Below are 20,841 nucleotides of genomic sequence, written 5' to 3'. Positions count from 1 at the left end.
CCTGGGCTTTGGCATCACTAGCCCCTGCTTAGCGAGAAGGGTTCAGTGGTTCCCAAAATGTGGGGCATGACTCCTAGGGGGACACAGAGGAACATTCATGGGGGCACCTCAGGGCCTGAGCCAGCCCCCATGGAGGGAGAAGCACTCAGCCCCAGCTCTTCCCCAACCCCACCCTCAGCCTGGGGCTCTGGCTCCCAGCTCGGCCTTGACCCCCTTACCCCTGTCTGCACCCCTCTCCCCAGCAAGCAACAGCCCTACTCCCAGCCCCGGTTCTTGACTGCGGCTTCCGAGGGGCCACAGCCATGGCTAAGAGGGCACAGTGTGAAACGTTTGGGGACCACTGGTTTAGGGTGACATCCTCAATTACTTCTATGCAGTCCAATAAAAGCTATTCCTCACCCCCTACCCCTCCATCAGGACTGACTAGGTATGTTCTGCTGCCCTTCACTCATGCAGGAAGGATAATAACATTTCATTCCACTCAATCCTAAAGTGATTTGTAACCCACCACCAGCCAAAACTGGTCATTTTGGGGAAGCGGCCCCATCATGCTGCATAGCTAGGCAGAGTAGGTGTCTATGCAAACACGGTCTGTTCCTGAAGTCTTTCCCCCAGCTCCTCACTAGATGTGAGCGGGGAGCTCATTCAGCCTCTGCTTCTGCTTAGTATTTAAAAACTCCTTATTGTCCCTATCTCTGCTGGCCTTAGATTTCTCCTCCTGTCTCTTCATTGCCAGCTGAGATGAGGTGGCCGAGTGGTTAAGGTGATGGACTGCTAATCCATTGTGCTTTGCATGCATGGGTTCAAATCCCATCCTCATTGGATGCGTTGAGTTTTCACCCCTCCTTTGTAGACAATCGCCTCCTCCTTTGGTACAATGACAGACCAAACAATGTTGCTTCTTGCAATCAGAAACTCAGAACTCCCTTGCTTTAAATAAAATGTCTAAATCCCAGATTTCTTAAAAAAAGAAATTCTCTAGTGCTGTATTTCTTAGTTTTTATCTCAAAAGGGAACATCCTCATCATCTCCCCCAAACAACCTGGTGTTGGAAAATCATAGTGCTAATGAAGCCTTTCCGTATTAGGCCTGAGTAAACCAAAGTTATGTTATGCTTGTCCAAACTGTGTTGGAAAGCTTACAGAACTCATTAGACTGAAGGCCGTGTATCTACCTAAGTCAGCTATTTCGCTTATCAGTTTTGTTTGGCTCCCAAGTATATGTTGGCTCCCAAGTGTTTGCAGCTGCGTTCACATGTATGCATCCAAAGTATCTAGTACAAAGGGTCAACGGATGTATCTTGTGTCCCCTTCAGAATGACAAATGTATCCTCAACAGCTGTATGTCTCTTGTAGCCCCCACAAAATGATATATGTATCCTGCGTACCCAATTATCCACAGGGTTTATAGGTCAACCAAATGACGTAGACAAACGTAGGCTAAGTTGTTTGTTACCGGCTATAAAGGTAGGCCGTTTGGCCATGAAAGGTGTGTCTCTTTCTCTGGCACTAGCCGAGAGGAACACCCGCTCAGCTGACCGATCAATAAAGGGTGTGGTACTCGTCTTCCTGTCTCCGTGCCTCCTTGGTGTAATTAGGTAAGCTCCAGGGGGAAACGAGCCCTTTTGGCTAACAAATGGCGACTCCGCCGGGACTTCTCTCCCTGTTGGGGGCGCTGACCGGCGGCCGAGGACGGCTCAGGAGAGTGGCCACCTTGAGCTATTGGTTTGCTCGAGCTCCGGGTCGCCGCAATCGGCCGGGACGGCTACGCCCCCTCCATAGAGAACTCCAAACGACACGGAGGCAAGACAGTACCAGAAGAGGGGAGTCCACCTGCCAGACGTGGCCACTCCGGGCGTGGTAAGTGCGTTACCTCCTGGGTTTGAGGATTAACGCCCCCGAAGAGTGAGGGTTGGGACCTTGGGCCCCTAATGGTAAAGGAACCCACAAATAGGAAGGTGTGTGGGTAAAAGCTTTCTGGTTAAGGTACCTAGGTTCAGACATGGCTAATGAATAATTCCATTAACTCCACGAGTCCGTGGGCCGTGCTGAACAATTACTGGGACTTAGAGCAGCCCCAGGGCTGGCTTTTCTTTTTGGTAGGGGTACTTTTGTTTCTTGTTCTATTGGTATGCTGGAAGCCAAAACTGTAATCGGGTCTAGGAGCGTGAACCCATCTTCTCTCCCCCCCCTTCTTTTCCGTGTGGGTAAGGGACAGTCTAAACATTCCACCTCACCCCCTAAGAGTACCCCAGCATATTATATGTACGTACATTATGGTTCTAAAACCTGCAGGTATTTAGAGAATTGGAATCTTTATACGCGTGAAGATCCATCTAAACAATGCCCATTAAAAGGTACCTTTAATCTAGATAGGATCATATATCTCAGAGGAGCTTTTAATCACCAAAGAAAAGCCTCTGACACAGTGTGAGCAATTTGTCTAGAAACGGGTTAATTTAAAACTCAGCTTCGCCCAGAGATAAAAAGAGAAAGTTGTTTTATGCTCAAGGTCAAGCAAACCAAAGGCAGTACAAGTTACAGAACTGAGATTACATTTGCAAAGCTTAACTGTTTGGTGAGATCCAACAGTCTGACTTTGTGACGGATGCCGGTGCTGGTGTGGCTTGGTGACACTGGAGAAGCCACAGGTAGCTGACCTGGACTAGAATCTCTGAAAGAGACACCGCAGGAAATTCCAGGGTGTAAAAGAACAGCCTTCCCAAGAGCGGAAGCATGTTGGAAATTCTGAACAAGCTGTATACAGGATAATCTCCCGTCCACCTATTCCCCTTTTCTGAATGTTATATACAGACGTGGCCAGTCTGGATATGTGTAAGTATGGGGCATTTATATCTTTCTTGAGTGATGTGGGAGCATTCCCAACACTCTCCATTGTTGTTTTATTATTTTTAATGAAGCTTTAAAATTTGGTTATATGGTGTATTTTCTCTATCCTCCTGCAACGTCCTGCAGTGTCAGTTTGATCACCTGACATGAGGCATAAATTGGTAACAGAAATTTGTCACAGTTTGGTGAGCAATAGAGAATGGGGGAGCCCTGCAGAATTTACACCATCTATTTGTTTTACCCTTGTTATTTTATGTTTGTTCTGTTTGGTATTGTTGGTGTTATATGTTGAGGATTGCATAATTAAAGATGTGCCCATTCTCAGCTGCAGTAAGTCTGAGAACTGGAGAAGGGTTTAGCATTCCTCTCTCCACCCTGGTTGACCAGGAAGGGTGGCAGGTGAAAGGATCTACCCCCAGTCGTAACAGGACTGGGCAATAGAGTAGTTGGAGAAAAGGAAGCCCTGGCTAAGCAAGTACCAGTCCTTCAGGGACTTGTTAAAATGTAACCATTCGTGCTCAGCATATGCCGTAACAGCAGTGTGTTTGCTACAAGAGGCAATTAAATAGTTAACGCCAGTGGGCCATGCGTTTTGCCCAGGTGGCAAGCCTCACGAGGGAGGACTCGGGTCGTCTTGTGAATAAAATGTTTTGGGAAAAGACCAGAAGGGTGGGGGCAGAAGCCCATGAAAGAAACGGTTCAGCGGAAAAAAAAAAAAAAAAAAAAAAGGATCGGGCCCAGGCGGGCGGGCAACAGACAGAGAGCTTGGAGAACAGGTTGGAAACTTTTGAGGGTCTCGTGGAAGGAAGAAGTAAGTGAGTATAAGCATGGGGATTTCAAATACTCAGAAGGATATTTGGAATGGTGATTTGAATTGGTAAGTGGCTGTTGAAAGACAAAGCAAGTGATATAAGGAAAGAGCAAGTGATTTGAAGGAGAGTGAAAAGTTAACTCTGTAGTTGCTGGAGGGAATAGTAGTTGAACTTTGTAAAAATGCTAAAGAGAAAAGTTCTTGGTGTTTTTTTTAAATGTTTGTAAATAAATTCAGGCAAAGAAATTATTAGATTGCAATCATTTGGCTATGAACAATTTTGTTGAATTAGCTAAAGAATGTATACAATGCTATGTAAATGAAAATTTATTAGGCTCTAAGGCACTATAAGTGGTGATGTTTTCTTTCAGTGTTTAAAAGCAGGAGTTAAAAGTAAAAAGCAAACCAGAAAGCATCTGTATTAATGCAAATTATCTAACTGATAAGGTAGAGGCCACTGAAATCTGGGCTGTCTATGAAACACATATAAGACAATATGGGGTAATTCCTTGTTTTGCCTGAAATCAACAAGGGTATTTGTATATTTTAAGCAATAATTGACTGCCCAGAAGGGGTAGACCTCTGTTTTGGTCTTTCAGATAATCAAAGAAAACTAATGCCAGCTGAACAGCATTCAACGTATCGTGATTTACTGGCAGAGTAAAAATTAAGTTTTGTGTTCTGTGTTCTGTGTTGTGGTGTTTTGTCTCGTGGCCAAAAAAAAAATTGTTGTGATTAATATTTTCATGGGATGGTCTGGTTTGAAATAAAGCAGAAGGCTTGAATTGAAATGCAGATATTTGTTTTGTTCAACTTAAAATACAAAGTGTTTGGATACATCAGAAAAATGTGATCTATTAAAGTCTAATATATTTTCTTAAGTAAGAGAAAGAAACTACATTGGCCAAATCTTTTAATTGAAAATTGTTGTTAAAATTTGCATACTAACAGTCTTTGGAAGCGAGGACATGAAAAGTTAACCCACTCCCCATATTGTGCATGGCATCCTTCTGGCTACCTCAGATTTCTAGCCAGAGGGCTGGGGATGGTGGGAAGCTATTGAACTAGAGCTTGTATTAAATGAACTCCTCAAAGTGGGTGTGCTTGTCCTGGCTTGTTGTTCCAAAGCTCTGTAATAAGGTTATTTTAGTAGAAGGGTATATGTGGCATACATTAAATAATAAGACTAATGTACTGTATAACAGCAATGTGTATGTGTTCATTGTTAACAAAAGGTGTATAAGTAAAAAGTAAAAGTTTCCTTTGTAGGTTAAAAAAAGGAAGCCAAAAAGGGGAAAGGAAAAAGAACGAGTTAAATGAGAAAAACTTTAACTAGCAAGCTCAGTCCAAAAAAAAAAAAAAAAAAAATACACTGACTTCGTTCAAGGACACTTGGCTAACAACCAGAAAAGGGGGGCTGTACAATCTGCAAAGACACTAATGCAATGTGTTAGGTTTCCTTTTTACACAGGTAAAGACGCACTACCCGAAGACCCTAGCAGCCCTGCCACTCCATGGAACCTGGAGACCGGATCAATGTACAGGTCCACCAACAAAAGACTGCTTTGGCTCCACGCTGGAAAGGCCCTTATTGAGTCCTGCTGATTACCAACACCGCTGTGAAATGCCAAAAACTGATTGCTTGGACCCATGATTCTCACTGCAAAAAGACCCATCCACATCAGGAGAACTCTCCTATATGATTAGCCTATTCCTTCTTCTAGCTCCACTGTGCCTTCTGGACAGCAGGGAAAAAGGACAAGGTGACGTGCTAGCTAACCTCTCCCTTGTCCGCTGACAGACCTACTGTGCCTTTGAACTTTTCTAGAAGAATCAAAAACCATTACAGGGTGATGTGCTGATAATCTCTCCCCTGTAGAATGCTAAACTACAATTGTTTTGGGAAAGAAGAAAAAAAAAAACACTCACTCCACTGACATTGCCAAAGTCCAGGAATTCCTGACTAAAAAGGACATTGAGAACTGACCCTGGTGAAGAAACCCGAGGAATTATACACTGGCAGAAAAAAACTTGTGGGACCCATGTTTGGGAATGTGGAATTAATTGGATTTTGGGGTTTATTCTACAGGCTGCGCCCTGTGTTTTGGATAAATCCTTTAGTATGTATTGCCCTTCCTAATTGGATTTTAAATGACATTGTCTTTATCCAGTTTTAAGATCACTTTTACATACCCAGATTGCTCACAAGGGGCTGCCATTAGCTTAGCACAACAAAGAGCCTGGGTTATTTCCTCTGGAGAAAGGGGAATTGACCAGATCCCTGTGGGCTGGGGCCAATAGTGTTGCAGTCATCTGAATTATTTTTCAAAGCCAAGAATATGCTAAGAAATTGGGCCAACTAGAAAAGGCCACTAGCCTTATTTTTGAAGACAGAGATGGTATTAAATATCACTAAGACTGGGAAGGCATTGCAGTGGGATCTAGTATGTTTAGAAATCCAGGATTTCCTGAATGACCAGCTGATGGCCATTTGGAGTAATCTTGAGCACCAGACTTGGCCCACTGCCCTTACAGACACATCTGAAGTACCATCTGATCTGTGGTCATGGAAACATATTTGGACACTTTCTGGATGAAAGTGTGTACATTTACAGTGCTCCTTCCAAGCATATGGACCGGTTAGGGTGGATGTGGGCTCCCACATACCGAATCCTGCCGGGTCCATGGGGAGGATGCATATGGGACTAAATTATTCACTGAGACATCTGGGAAATTAAACCATTAGGTATACCTACCTGAGTTATAGTCAGTGCCCCAATCCCTTAGTTGTTCAATGAACAAGGTTCCACTCTTTTGTCCATGCATTCATTCCTGGGTTGGGGGTGACTAAGCTTAAAAGAGCAGTTGTAAATATTTCTGCAGAGCTTCATTGCTTTTTGGCCTCAAAGTGTGAGAAAACTCAGCCAAAAGGTTTGGTGAGTATTCTCAAAGGGGAGTTGTTGGAAAAATCATAGTGCTAATGAAGCCTTTCCGTATTAGGCCTGAGTAAACCAAAGTTATGTTATGCTTGTCCAAACTGTGTTGGAAAGCTTACAGAACTCATTAGACTGAAGGCCGTGTATCTACCTAAGTCAGCTATTTCGCTTATCAGTTTTGTTTGGCTCCCCAAGTATATGTTGGCTCCCAAAGTGTATGGAGCTGCGTTCACATGTATGCATCCAAAGTATCTAGTACAAAGGGTCAACGGATGTATCTTGTGTCCCCTTCAGAATGACAAATGTATCCTCAACAGCTGTATGTCTCTTGTAGCCCCACAAAATGATATATGTATCCTGCACCCAATTATCCACAGGGTTTATAGGTCAACCAAATGACGTAGACAAACGTAGGCTAAGTTGTTTGTTACCGGCTATAAAGGTAGGCCGTTTGGCCATGAAAGGTGTGTCTCTTTCTCTGGCACTAGCCGAGAGGAACACCCGCTCAGCTGACCGATCAATAAAGGGTGTGGTACTCGTCTTCCTGTCTCCGTGCCTCCTTGGTGTAATTAGGTAAGCTCCAGGGGGAAACGAGCCCTTTTGGCTAACACTGGGACCTGCCCAAATTATTAAAATACCCTCAATCCGAGCAAGGCCAGAACAGTGAACCAGAGCTAGTGTCTAGGCCAAGCTGTTCTGAAGGAGGCAACTCAAACATTTTCTCCCTGCTTCCCTTGGAAAAGTCTGACTGAGAAAACAAAATTCCCCAAACTGAAAATTTTCTGCTGAAAAACCAATACTAGTCTGGTTGGGGACTTTGGTTTGCAAGTATTATTGTTATTATTCTCTGCTGATTTCTGAGTCAGTTCAGTCTTTGTCCTCCAGGTGTGTTTCCAGCTGCTGAGTTGTTGGGGAGAGAGACCAAGTCATGATGTCTCTTCCCCTCTTTCATAGTTTCTTCCAACTTGCTAGGAAGCTCCTTTGCTACCATGTGACTCAAGCAGTGTCCATTGTCTCTGTGCTATCTCGGAGAAGCCTGCATTGTACACGGTTCCTGGGATAGTCCTTGGGAGTGTGGATCCCCTCAATGGGCCAGCAGCGAGTCTGGCTCCTCCCGTGTCACACCTGAAAGGCTGGTGGGGGGCATTTCCCAACCTCATAACATATCTCAGTAACACACACAGAGCAAAACTTCATAACTTCCCAACCAATGCTACACACACAATCCAACATGATATTAATGTTCAACAGATCAAGACTTTTGAAATGATACGTCACAAGGCAGACTTTGAACAAACCATGTCATCATTATATGAGAGTGGTGAATATGGGGCTTCTAGGTGCTGCTCTGAGCACAGCCTGCCACACCTGGGCTTACATTGCAATGGAGATGTACCCTTAGAGTCCATCTCTCCTGGGATAAAGATGGCCCACACCTGACTCTCTGCCAATCCCCACTGGGCCGTGACAAGTGTTGTTCGTGTTTGTATTCTATAAAGCAGAGGAGCAGATGAAGTTTTGCTCCCAAGGTTTGTGTGTGATTCTTTGGACAGGTCTACACTATAAAATTAGGTTGGTGTAATTACATGACTTAGGCTGGCAATGCAGTTCTATCAAGCTAATCCCGGTTAGATAGTGGCTCAGCTGTCAGAACTTTCTGGAGCTATGAAAAGGGAGGGGCCCAGCCTCTGTAGCAGGAATGCAGGGCAGGCGAGTTCATGGCAGATGTGGTGGGATACTGGTGGAGGCCAGTTATGGTGATATAATGACCAGCAGCATTTACACTGACAATTTGTCACTTTAAGTTTGCTGCAAAAAGCTCTAGGCCTCTCGTCGAGGTGGTTTTATTTTGTCACCAAAACAGGGCAATTTTGTCGCCAGACGTGGCATTGCAGTGTGTGCACCAGCCAAAAACTGCTGACCGAGGGAGCGTTGTGTTTTTCACACACCTGAGCAAAATAATGATGCTGAAGTAACCTTGTAGTGCAGACCTGGCCAAAGATTTTCTCTCTCTCTCTCTCTCTCTCTCTCTCACACACACACACACACACACACACACAGAGCTTGCAAGGAAAACCTCACCTGCTGCTCTGCTTTGCAGAATCCAAACACAAGCAAAGCTTTTCAGGCCCCAGTGGGGTTGGCAGGGAGTCAGGTGTGGCCAGACACTGTGTTTTAGCCACAGGCAGGCACCATGGCTTAGCTGGCTAAAGCACCTGTCTTGTAAACAGGAGATCCTGGGTTCAATTCCCAGTGGTGCCTTATTGACTAACCTTTGGGCAACCTGGTATTGGTTACTGTGGGAAGGCAAAACACAGAGCTCTTTGGTCCAGCCCAGTATAGTTGCTTAAATTATACTCACAGGCACTGATAACAGACTTACTGAAAGTTTGGGAGTTAAGAGCTGATAGGTCAGTGGTTCAGCCTGTCACAGATGTCCCCCTCCCTCTGGGACAGGGGCAGGTCTGGGCTCTCAGGCTGAATGGCTCATTGTGGCTGCCAGAACCTGTGAGCAGCTCATTTAGTTTGCACCGAGGGTTGAGTCCTGCTTTGTGCACCGTGTGTGAGAATGAAAATCCTAAACCACCCTTTGAAATAACGAAAGCAGCAGGACGTGTTATTGTCCCTGCCCCAAAGCAGACAGACCAATGGAGAAATGCCATTGAGTCCAGGGTAATACTCCCCTGCCATTTTACCTTGTTTGCTTGCTAAACTCCCTCCCAACCTTGAGGGCTCCCAGAGCCCGGTATTGAGCCTGAGCCGAGATGTCTACGCTGCAAATTTACCACCCCACAGCCCTAGCCTGGGAGCCTGCACTGGCACGGGACAGAGCTGGGTGTTTCATTGCAGTGTGGACATAGCCTAGCATTATGTCTACACTGCCATTAACACACCCAAGTCACTATTCTCAAACCCTGGGTCAGTTGATTCAGGCTTGTGCTGCAGGGTTATAAAATAACAGCGTAGACACTTGGGCTTCAGCCCAGCCTCTGAGACCCCACGAGGGGAGAGGGTCTCTGAGCCTGGGCTCCAGTATGAGCCCAGATGTCTGCGCTGTAGTTTTTAGCTCCACAACCTGAGCCCCAGGAGCCCAAATCAGACCATCCAGGCCAGCAGGATTTTATCACAGTCTAGATGCCCTCTCAGGGTATGTCTACACTGCAATGTAAGCCCAGGGTTAGCAGAAGTCATGTCTGCAGCCCCAACACATAAACATAAACCACGAGGGAAAGACCCACCCCCCAGATAAGCTGGGCAGTGTCCTTCTCCCTACGATTCGTAAGTCCAGCAACTAAAAGTCCTTTAACATGAGCCATCCCCTCTCTGCACCCCACTCACAGCTGTTGTCCTTAGTCAGTGCAAGCCCAGAGGTGCCTCTGTAGAGTTCACCTGCCATCCTGGGTGGAAAAGTGGGAAATAAGAAGGCCCCGTACTCACTATGTTGTCTAGGGACTCACTCATCCCTCCACAGCCACCCTGTCCTAACGTTGGTCTAACACCTACATTTTAGTATTGGGACCCAGGCCCCATCCCACTTGGCTTTGGAACCCCTGTCCCCTGCTTAGCAAGTGCTCTTGAATTGAGGGTGAGTCCCTCCATCGGGGTCTGCCAAGCACAGTTCTGCTGCCCTTGGGTCACACAACAAGGATAACAACCCTTTATTTCTCCTGCCCCAATAACAAGGAGACTCGGAATCTAACACCAGCCACAAGTGATCATTTCGGCAAGCAACCCAACCTATTTCCAACATACTGTAAAATCCACATGCAGACTCCTACACGAAACCTTGCAAGAAAATCTTCCTGAGGGGGTGTGAAGCACCTGCTGCTGGAGGGAAGGAGGGAGCCGTGGGTTGGGATTGAAGGGCACCGGGAATAGGAGGGGGCTGTGGGTTGGGACAGAGGAGAAGGGTGAAGAGGAGCAGGCTCTGGTTGGGAGTGAGGAGCAGTGAGCATAGGAGGGGCTGAGGGTTGGGTCTGAGGGGCACTGGGAACAGAGGGGACATGGGTTTAGGCTGAAGAGCATCTTCATTTGGGGATCCAGCAGGACAGGGGAAGGCAGCAGGTGATTCTAAATCCTTAGGGATATTCTGTGTGTTTGTGTGTGTCTGTGTGTGTGTGTGTGCAGGGGAGGAACATGCTCTATGACCAGAGGCCTTTATTCCTCCAGGCTGCAAGGACAGAGGGGCAGTCAGGAAGTTGCCCCTTCAAACCCACACACAAAAAGGCCCTTCTGAGGAAAGGGAAAATCCTGAAGAGAAAAAGTAACATCAAAGAGGACTACAGAAAGGACAGTTTAAGATCTTGGCAAGTAGTTTATCACCTGACTATGGACTTGAATGCTGGACCTTCAGATTAAAAGTCTGACGCTCAGCCAACTGAGCTAGCCAGGCTCACAAAGGAAAAGTGGAAGCTGGTGCAGAGGAGAAACTAGTCAAGAAAACAAGAGCGGGAAACAATACGGGAAACCTGCTGCTCTCTCTGGCCTGGTCAGGGGGCTGTGCCGATCGGGTGTCCGGACTAAGCTCGGCATCAATATGGTGATCCCTGGGAAGCTGGGGGTCCCCAGGTTGCCTAAGGAGGGGTGAACTGGCCCAGGTCGGAAACAGAGCAGGTCAAAACTCCCGTGCCGATCAGTAGTCAGGCCGCACCTGTGAGTAGCCCCTGCAGCGTAGCCTAGGCAAGACAGTGAGACACGGTCTCTTTTTATACACTCCCCCTCCCCCGCAGAGACTGGAGCACCCATTGTGGGGATCCTGAACTGGTGGGAGGGAGGCACCATGTACCAGGGATCCCGAAATGCAGAACAGGGACACCCACACACCAGGCATCTTGCAGCAAGAGCTGCAGTCTTGATTTACAAACTGCAAGTGATGGGGAATTTACCACCTTCCTTGCAGAGCTTGTTCCACTAGATAATTAGCCTCACGGTTAAAAAATGGTCATTTCCAGTTGGGATTTTCTGACATCGACTGCAAGCCAATGGGGTCTTGTGCAAATTTTGTCAGGTGAATTAAAGAACCCTTTAAATCACATATCCCCCCCTCTGGGAATTTGTAAAACGTATTTAAACCAGTGATTAAATCGCCTCTTAACCTCCAGTCAATGAAATCAATTGAGCTTCTTCAGTCTCTCGCTATAGACATTTCCCTTGTTTTTAAAGGCAAAAATCCTGCTCTTTCCAATGGGAGCTGCTGCTTCAATGTTTAGTTTGGGGAGGGATCTGGCTGCGCTCAGAGATCTGCCTGCGGGTTACAATCTGCGATCCGAAGGGCCGAACGCAAACAGCGTTTAGATGGGACCGTTAGTGCTGCCCCCATGTGGCCAAAGACTAGAACTGACCAGCAGAGTTTACAGCTGGAGCCTGGGACGCTCCTGAACAAACTGGGCACGAAGCCTCTCGCGTGGGACCCTCGCTGTGCAGCAGGAGGCGGAGGGAAGCTGATTCTCAGGGTAGCTCCCTGCCAGGGTGAGCCGGTGTCTGTGCTAAGCTCGGCATCAATCAGGTGATTCTGGGCAGTTCGGGGTCCCCGGGCTCCCACAGGAGGGTGAAGCAGGTCACCCCTGGAGCAGGTTAAAGCTGCAGGGTGACAGTGAGGTTGCTGCCCCTGTGAACAGCTGCTGTAGCACCGCCTGGGCAGGACAGGGAGAGCCAGTTATACCCCCCCCCCCAGCCTGTATCGGGGGATGGGAGCGCTCACACCCTGGAGACCCACCCACCAGAGATCTACGGGGGGGAGAGTGGCACCCACACACCCAGGATGTTGTAGGGGGGGACAAGGGCATCCACACTCCGGGATCCTCTGCAGAGGGACGGACACCCACACATCCAGGATTCTGTATGGGGGGGAGAGGTACCCGGACACCTGGGCGGGGAAAGGGGTCACCGAAACATCCGGGATCTTACCTGGCAGGACAGCGGCGCCTGCAGCTTGATATGAGACGGGGGCAGGAGGAGCAGAAGCATTTCCCAGTTCCAGGCTGTCCCCGTCTGGCCAAGGCACAGAGCTCACAAGCAGAGTTTAAAGCTCCAGCTGCCAAGCTGCAAAACAAGCTGGGCTCTGTGGCTGGTGCCTGTGATCCCAGCGCCTGGGGAGGCTGAGGCTGGTGGATCGCTTGAGCTCAGGAGTTCTGGGCTGCAGGAGGCTGTGCCGATCGGGTGTCCACACTAAGTTCAGCATCAATATGGTGATCCCGGGGAAGCTTGGGGTCTCCAGGTTGCCTAAGGAGGGGTGAACCGGCCCAGGTCGGAAACGGAGCAGGTCAAAACTCCTGTGCTGATCAGTAGTGGGATTGCACCTGTGAGTAGCCCCTGCAGCGTAGCCTGGGCAAGACAGTGAGACACAGTCTCTTTTTAGACACCCCCTGCAGAGCCTGGAGTGGGGGATGGGAGCACCCACACGCTGGGGATTCTGACTTGGGGGGAGGGACGCCCCCCTGCAACACGGGTCTTGAAAAGCGGAACAGCGACACCCACAGAGCCTGGATGGGAGCGAGGGGAACCATATACGGGAGCTAGTTCATGGGGTGGGGGACACACTCATATGCTCCGTTGCACCATTCTTAATGAGAAGAACGGGTGCATCCGCACAACACGGATCCTTAATGGGCGGGGGGACACCCACACACTCCACTATTAACCAGGAGGGACAGGTGCACCAGACACCCCCAGTAGCGTGGAGAACACCCACATCCACCGGATCCCTCATGGGGGGTAAGACAGAGGGGATTGTAATGGGGCCCCGCACACCCACGCACCAGGGATTGTTAAGGGTTGAAGGGACAGGGACACCCACACACACTGAGATCACGTCCTTGGAGGAACGCAAACCCTCCACCGAAGGACCTGGTCTGTTCCATGATGGCAGCCCAGCCTGGGTGAGTCAAAGTCTCACAGCACAGCACAGAGAGAGCAGATCCTGTGCTGGGAGCGGAGCTGCAGCCAGAGAGCCAGAGGCACAGCGCAGAGAGAGCAGATCCTGTGCTGGGAGCGGAGCTGCAGCCAGAGAGCCAGAGGCACAGCCCAGAGAGAGCAGATCCTGTGCTGGGAGCAGAGCTGCAGCCAGAGAGCCACAGGCACAGCGCAGAGAGAGCAGATCCTGTGCTGGGAGCAGAGCTGCAGCCAGAGAGCCACAGGCACAGCGCAGAGAGAGCAGACCCCGTGCTGGGAGCAGAGCTGGAGCCAGAGGCACAGCGCAGAGAGAGCAGATCCTGTGCTGGGAGCGGAGCTGCAGCCAGAGAGCCAGAGGCACAGCGCAGAGAGAGCAGATCCTGTGCTGGGAGTGGAGCTGCAGCCAGAGAGCCAGAGGCACAGCCCAGGGAGAGCAGATCCTGTGCTGGGAGCAGAGCTGCAGCCAGAGAGCCAGAGTGTGGTGAGCAACTGGGGCCAGCCAAGGGGGGGAACCTTGGTAAAAGGGCCCAGCGCAGAAAGACGCTCCAGCCAAGGGTCCATGCAGGCCAGGCTGGGTGGGGGACCTTAACCTGCCGGGGGGCTGGCACTGGGAAGAAGGATCCCACCACCCAAAGCCCGGAGGTGTGTGGTCACCACCATTTCAAGTGTCCCACCCACAGCATCCCTGCAGCACAGCCAGGGCCTGAGAAGGAGGCCTGGGGCCTACAAGGAACAGACTGCAAAGTGCCTTGATGTCCAGAGACATTGTTTGTAATGTTCCCTGCCGCAGAGCAGGGTGATGTGTTTCCCTGTAACCGTTCCCATTTATTCTTATTCTTTTCTTTAAATTGATTGTTAAGTAAACAACTTGTATTTGCTTTAAATTGTCTGGAATAATCAGTGGGTCAGGGAGGTGCCCAGTGCAGAGAGGGTACCCCGGAGTGGGGACACCTTAGCCCCTGTCCTAGGTGGCCACAGCAGGGTTGGGGGTTGAGCCCCCCAGGAATCCTGGGCCCAGTCTTGTTGGGGCTACGAGAACTCTGCCAAACAGGAGAGTCCTCAAGGGCAGGGAGGCCTCTGGGTAAAGGAAGTGGGAGCGAGGACTCAGATCCTTTCACTAGCCCACTTCACCAGGGTAGCACAGAAGCCAGGAAAGTTCCCCACAGTAGTGGGACCATTCCCCCGCTTACACATATCTGCCAGACAACCTTCCTCCCACCCCCTCCACAGAATGTTCTTATTTGGAGGTGAAGCCAGGGAAACCACATGGAGGATTCTTATCTGGGGAACTGGGGGGACCCACTTACCACCAGAGATTCTTAAGGGCAGGAGGAACAGGGACTCCCACATCTGCAGCATGGGGGTGGGTCGCCTGCTGGGATCATCTGGGCATATTTCACCTCGTCAGTTCCCTGCCATTGCCTTGGGGGCCCCTTGTTCGCTGCCTCTGGCACCCAGTTTAGCCTCCGTCCTGAGGGCTGAAACGCTTTGATCTATCTAAGGTCTGTGGGATCAATGTGTGTCATGGTGTAATTCTGTGTTATTCGGGGGTCAGACTAGCTGAGCTAATGGCCCCTTCTGCCCTTAAACGCCATGAAAACATTTCCCTGGTTTCTCCTTGTGCCTGACAGACACCACGGTGAGGGGCCCAATAGAAGATCCTGGACACAGCGCTCTGGCTCTTACTTTACTTGGGGACGTCAGCGCTTTCCTAGCAAAGCTGCTGCTAAAGCGCTGGATTTGGGGAACGGTTCGGCTCCGGTTCAGAGATCTGCCTGCGGGGTGTGAACCTGCCACGAGGAGCGGGAAACGCAACCAGCACCGGGAGGCGTTGGCTGAGCTCCAGGCTGCCCCCGTGTGGCCAAAGCTTAGAACTGAGCAGCGGAGTTTGAAGCTGGCGCTGGGAGGGAGCTGAACACGCGGGGCACGAAGGCTCCTGCGTGTAACGCTTTTTGGGTGGGCAGCTGAGCGTAGCTGATTGCCGGGGTTCAGGGCTGCAACCAGGGGTGCTGAGCAGGTGTCTGTGCTTAGGTTGGCCTCACTATGATGGTTTCTGGGAAGTTTGGGGTCACCAGTCCCCCTAGAGAGAGGGGAGTGAGGTCAGTCCAGTAAAAGGAGGCTTTCAAAACTCTGGTACCGATTGGCCATGGGACTGCCCCTGTGAAGAGCCGCTGCAGCCCTGCCAGGGAGAGCCGGTTTCTCTTTATGCAGCCCCCCCCCCCACTCACCCATTGCTCAGGACAAGGGTTGTGCTCAAAGATCTGTGCCCCGTGTTTTCACCTCCATGTGAAGCGCGCAGAGCAAATAACCTTCAGCGCATCAGCTCAGTTCCAGGCTCCACTTCCACCCGCTCTGAGCGCAGAGCTCCCAGGCTGAAGCCTGAAGTTGGAAGCGGGAGACCCTGTAACCAGCTGGGTCCCGTGGCTGGTGCCTGTGATCCCAGCTCTGGGGGAGGCTGAGGCCAGTGGATTGCTTGAGCTCAGGAGTTCTAGGCTGCAGGGGGCTGTGCCGATCGGGTGTCCACACTAAGTTTGGCATCAATATGGTGATCCTAGGGAAGCTTGGGGTCCCCAGGTTGTCTAAGGAGGGGTGAACCGGCCCAGGTTGGAAACAGAGCAGGTCAAAACTCCCATGCTAATCAGTAGTGGGGTTGCACCTGTGAATAGCCCCTGCAGCGTAGCCTGGGCAAGACAGTGAGACACAGTCTCTTTTTATACAGACACCCCCGCAGAGACTGGACGGGGGGATGGGAGCACCCACACAATGGGGAGTCTGACTTGAGGGAAGGGACGCACCCAAGCAACACGGATCTTGAAAAGGGGAACAGAGACACCCACAGATCCCGGATGGGGGCAGGCAGGGGAAACCACACACTGGAGCTAGTTCATGGGGTGGGGGACAGAGACACCCACCAGAGATCCTGGATGGGAGCACCCACATGATGGGGATCTTGAACTGGGAGCAGGGAAGCACCATGTACCAGAGGTTCTGAAGGGGGAACAGGGACACCCACACACCAGGTGTCCGCAGCAAGAGCTGCAGTCTTGATTTACACAGGGCAGTGATGGGGAATTAACCACGTCCCTTGCAGAGCTTGTTCCACTAGATGATTAGCCTCATTGTCAGGGCCGGCTTCAGGAAGTGCGCCCAATTCGAACAGTTTCGATGGGGCCACGGCAGGGATGACTAAAACAAAAAAAACCTTAAAAAAAACCCTTTCATTTCTTCCATGTATTATTTACTTTCCATGACTATATAAATAATAACAAAATTATTATTACATACATTGCATCATATATTAATTAGCTGATTTGCACTTTCATATCAGGAAAATAATTTGTTTTGATAGTTGTACAACTGATTTTCTTCATTAATGTTTATTTTATTAAAATTTATAAATTATTTCCTTATTAATATAAAATTGCCCTCCTTCCCGCCCCAGCGCCGCCCGGCTCCATGGAAACAAACCCTCCTTCCCCAGCTCCGCCCCATCGAAACAAGGTTCGGGGTGGAGGGAGGAAGAAACAGCACACATGGGGTGACCAGATCACAGCAGTAAAATAGGACCTGCCCCTCCTGCTCAGCCCCACCATCACATCCTTCTTCACCCCTAGCTCCCTGCTGGCTTGCTGCATCCCTCCTAGTCAGTCCCCCACCACCACTCGCCTCCTTTCACCTTCTCCCTCCCCTGCCAGAAACCCCCATGCCCGCCCCGAGGACGCCTGCTGGCGCACGGCTCGCCACTTTGGACACTCGCCACTTACCCCTCACCCTTCCCCAAGTATAAAGCCTCATTCAAAGACCCAGGGATCCTATATATTACTGCACACCGCAGTCAATCAATGCAGTTGTAGATAAATCTCTGCATTATGCATTTTTGTATAACTTTTATATGACTTTGTATTGAACCTTGGTAATATGTTATAGCAGGCCCTAAAGGTAGTGTAATTAAGGTAAAAGAAAAATGTCTTTTTGCTTGGAGTAGAATAAGATCTTCCCCCCACTTTGTAATCAGTTGCCCTGTTGAATGGATGAGGTGTGAATGAGGAAGGTGTGGAAGGCAGCACCTCCAGACACCTGCAACCCTTGGAGAGGGGCAGGGAGCCAGACGGAGGAGAGCTTTGCCCAGGCTGAGTGGGATGGAGTTTGGGTGCTGGGTGCAGGCGCTGGGCTGGGGCACCGGGTGGGGTGCAGGAAGGGTGGAGGGGTGAAGGCTCTGGGCTGGGGCACAGGGTGGGGTGCAGGAAGGGTGGAGGGGTGCAGGCTCTGGAAGGGATTGCGGAGGGCTGGGTGCAGGCTCTGGGACAGAGTTTGGGGGCCAGAGAGGGGGTGCTGGGTGCTTGGGGGGGAGGGGAGGGGAGGGGACTGCCATCACATGAGGCTTCCTTCCTCCTCTGCTGCCCCTCACCATAGCCTCGGTGGGGAATGGGGCTGCCCCTTGCCCAGTGTTTGCAGGAGTGGTGGCTGGGGGGAAACCCAGTCAAACTCTGGTTTTACTCTTTCGTTGATGGGTCACTTTAACCCATTACACACCCTTTCCCGCCTCTCTCACCCCGCTTTTCTACTGGGCTTGTTTGCTCTTTCGGTGGAGCCAGATGAAAACCACAAACCTCAGTGAGAGCAACAGGCTGGAAGACTAGACTGAACCCACCACCCAGCCTAGTCCATCCCAGAGCCCAGGACTGAGGGCAAATGTCCCCCCACCCCCAGGCCACCTGTTTCCACTCCTGGCCTCTCCCAGCACTGCCAGCGATTCTGTATGGCTGCATGAGGCGGGATTTCAACCGGACCCCCCCCCCCCGCTAAATTCACCCCTGTTTTGCAACCACTCTGCACCAAGAGCACCTTCCTTCCCTGCCCTAGCTGCTGGATGGCTAGAAAGCTGAGCTGGGCATTTGATTGATCTGGAATATTATCATGCCCCCCCTCAAAAAAACCTTAATATCCCCACAGCTTTGGGGGAGGGGAATAGCCCCCCCCGAAAGCTGGTCTAATTTATTGTTGTAGGGCAAACGAAGGAGCCATAGTTTAATGGAAATATTCAGCCCCTACAGAGATCTTGCAGCAGGGAAAGCAGAGTTGATGGGAGGGAACTGGTCTGGATAGGAGCCTCCGTCCTCTTTCTTTGCAAAATAATTTGGAGAGGGGAATCAGATCATGCCGTGCCTCAGTTTCCCCTCTTGCCAGGAAGGGTGTGGGGGGAGAGAAGTCTCAGCCTGCCGTGTTGCAGACCTTTCGCATTCTCCCCTCTTGATGTATTTGGTTTCCTCCTCCAAACCCCCCTCTCTCTCACCTGGAGTTCACAGCACTAAGTACCGGCTCGGGGCTTTTTTCCTGGGTTACATGATCCCGACTTTAGTTTTGAACCAGACACAGGCAGGCACCAACTCACCCTCAAACAGCAACACCACGAAAACCACAACACCAGCCCAATATTACAAACCTCTGGGAAATCACAGGGTCAGACACTCACGGCTGGAAGCCCCAGCAGCTGCTCAGGTGAGTGAGGTGCACGGCAGAGATTCCTGTCTCCCACCGGGCCGGAAGCTCCCTCGGCGTCTCCTCCAGGTGAGTGCTGGGGGTGGGGGAGGGGAAGGAAGGCTGCAAAGCACATGTGCCTTCCCCCCCCCTCCTGACCTGCAACACCCAGGCGGCTGCCTCTGCCTCAGCCGGCCAGGGTCTCTCGTTGCCTAGCAACAACAGCTGCTGCTTCCGGGAGACGCTGCCGGTGCGGGGCCCTCTCAGGCGCGGGGCCCAATTCGGGGGAATCGGGCAAATCGGCCTAAAGCCGGCCCTGTGCTCAACACTACGAGTTTATATCGAATTGAGCAGCGTTAAATCGCATTAACCCTGCACCGTCCACACAACGAAGCCCTTTATATCGATATAAAGGGCTCTTAATACCGGTATCTGTACTCCTCCCCGACGAAGGGAGTAGCGCTGAAATCGGCATTGCCATGTCGGATTAGGGTTAGTGTGGCCACAATTCAATGGTATTGGCCTCCAGGCGCCATCCCACAGTGCACCATTGTGACCGCTCTGGACAGCAATCTGAACTCGGATGCACTGGCCAGGTTGGCAGGAAAAGCCCCGTGAACTTTTGAATTTAATTTCCTGTTTGCCCTGCGTGGAGCACTGATCAGCACAGGTGACCATGCAGTCCCAGAATCCAAAAAGAGCTCCAGCATGGACCGTACGGGAGATACTGAAGCTGATCTCTGTATGGGGAGATGAATCTGTTCTATCAGAACTCCGTTCCAAAAGACAAAATACCAAAACATTTGAAAACATCTCCAAGGCCATGATAGACAGAGGCCACAACAGGGACTCAACACAGTGCTGAAACTTAAGGAGCTGAGACAAGCATAGCAGAAAGCTAAAGAATAAAATTGACGCTCACGGAGGGAGGTGCGGCTGATGTCTGTAGCTATCCCAAAATTCCCGCACTCTCCAAAAACCATTTGAATTCTTGGCTGAGTTCCCAAAGCCTGAAGGGTCAAAAACATTGTTGCGGGTGGTTCAGGGTACATGTCATTGCCCCCTCCCCCCGTGAAAGCAAAGGGAAAAAAATCATTTCTCGCCTTTTTTCAGTGTCACCGTATGTCTACTGGATGCTGCTGGCACATGTGGTGCTGCAGCGCTACACAGCAGCATCCCCTTCCCTTCCCTTCCCTTGCGGACGGCAGACGGTACAGTAGGACTGGTATCTGTCATCGTCGTCCCATGAGTACTCGTGGCTGGCCTCGGTGAGGTTGGTAGGGGGTGCTTGGGCAAAAATGGGAATGACTCTTCTTTAAACTTTATCTAATGGAGATTCAGTCCTGCCTGGAATATCATAGCAGCTGGAGGCTGCCCTCCCCTCCCCCCTTTGAGCTCTACTTGCAGAGGCAATAACGTCAGTGTTGTTTCAAATTCCTGCATTCTTTATTACTTCGTCACACAAATGGGGGGATAACTGCCACGGTAGCCCAGGAGGGGTGGGGGAGGAGGGAAGCAACGGGTGGGGTTGTTTCAGGGGCACCCCCTTGAATGGCATGCAGCTCATCATTTCTGTGGGCTGTCTGGCACTCTGACCCAGAGCGGCCATTTGCCTCTCTGGTTCTTTAGTAGGCTTGCCTGATAGTCTAGACAGGACTGACTCTCCCTTTAGACAAAACTTAAAGAAGAGAATGAATTGGGGACTCATTCCCATTTTTGTCCATGCGCCCCCGGCCGACCTCACCAAGGCCAACCAGGAGCACCCATGACAGCAGCAAACAGTACAGTATAACTGGCAACTGTCATTGTCAACTTGCAAAGCAGCAGATGGGACGGTATGGCTAGTAGCCATCTTTGCTAACTTGCAAAAGGCAAG

General features: G+C 50.4%; 2 non-coding genes across 2 annotated transcripts; both read left to right on the top strand.

Moving 5' to 3' along the window:
* The first annotated feature begins 740 nt into the window (after positions 1 to 740).
* On the top strand, positions 741 to 822 carry TRNAS-GCU. The gene has a single exon. It is a non-coding gene; the product is annotated as a tRNA-Ser (tRNA).
* A 7,962-nt stretch (positions 823 to 8,784) lies between these two features.
* Positions 8,785 to 8,858, top strand: TRNAT-UGU. Its single transcript has one exon. It is a non-coding gene; the product is annotated as a tRNA-Thr (tRNA).
* Positions 8,859 to 20,841: the final 11,983 nt, after the last annotated feature.

Source organism: Mauremys reevesii, linkage group 12 (genome assembly GCF_016161935.1).
Source record: "Mauremys reevesii isolate NIE-2019 linkage group 12, ASM1616193v1, whole genome shotgun sequence".
Classification (NCBI taxonomy): Eukaryota; Metazoa; Chordata; order Testudines; family Geoemydidae; genus Mauremys; species Mauremys reevesii.
The sequence above is the reverse complement of the archived record's forward strand: the minus strand, read 5'-3'. Positions and strand labels throughout refer to the sequence as shown.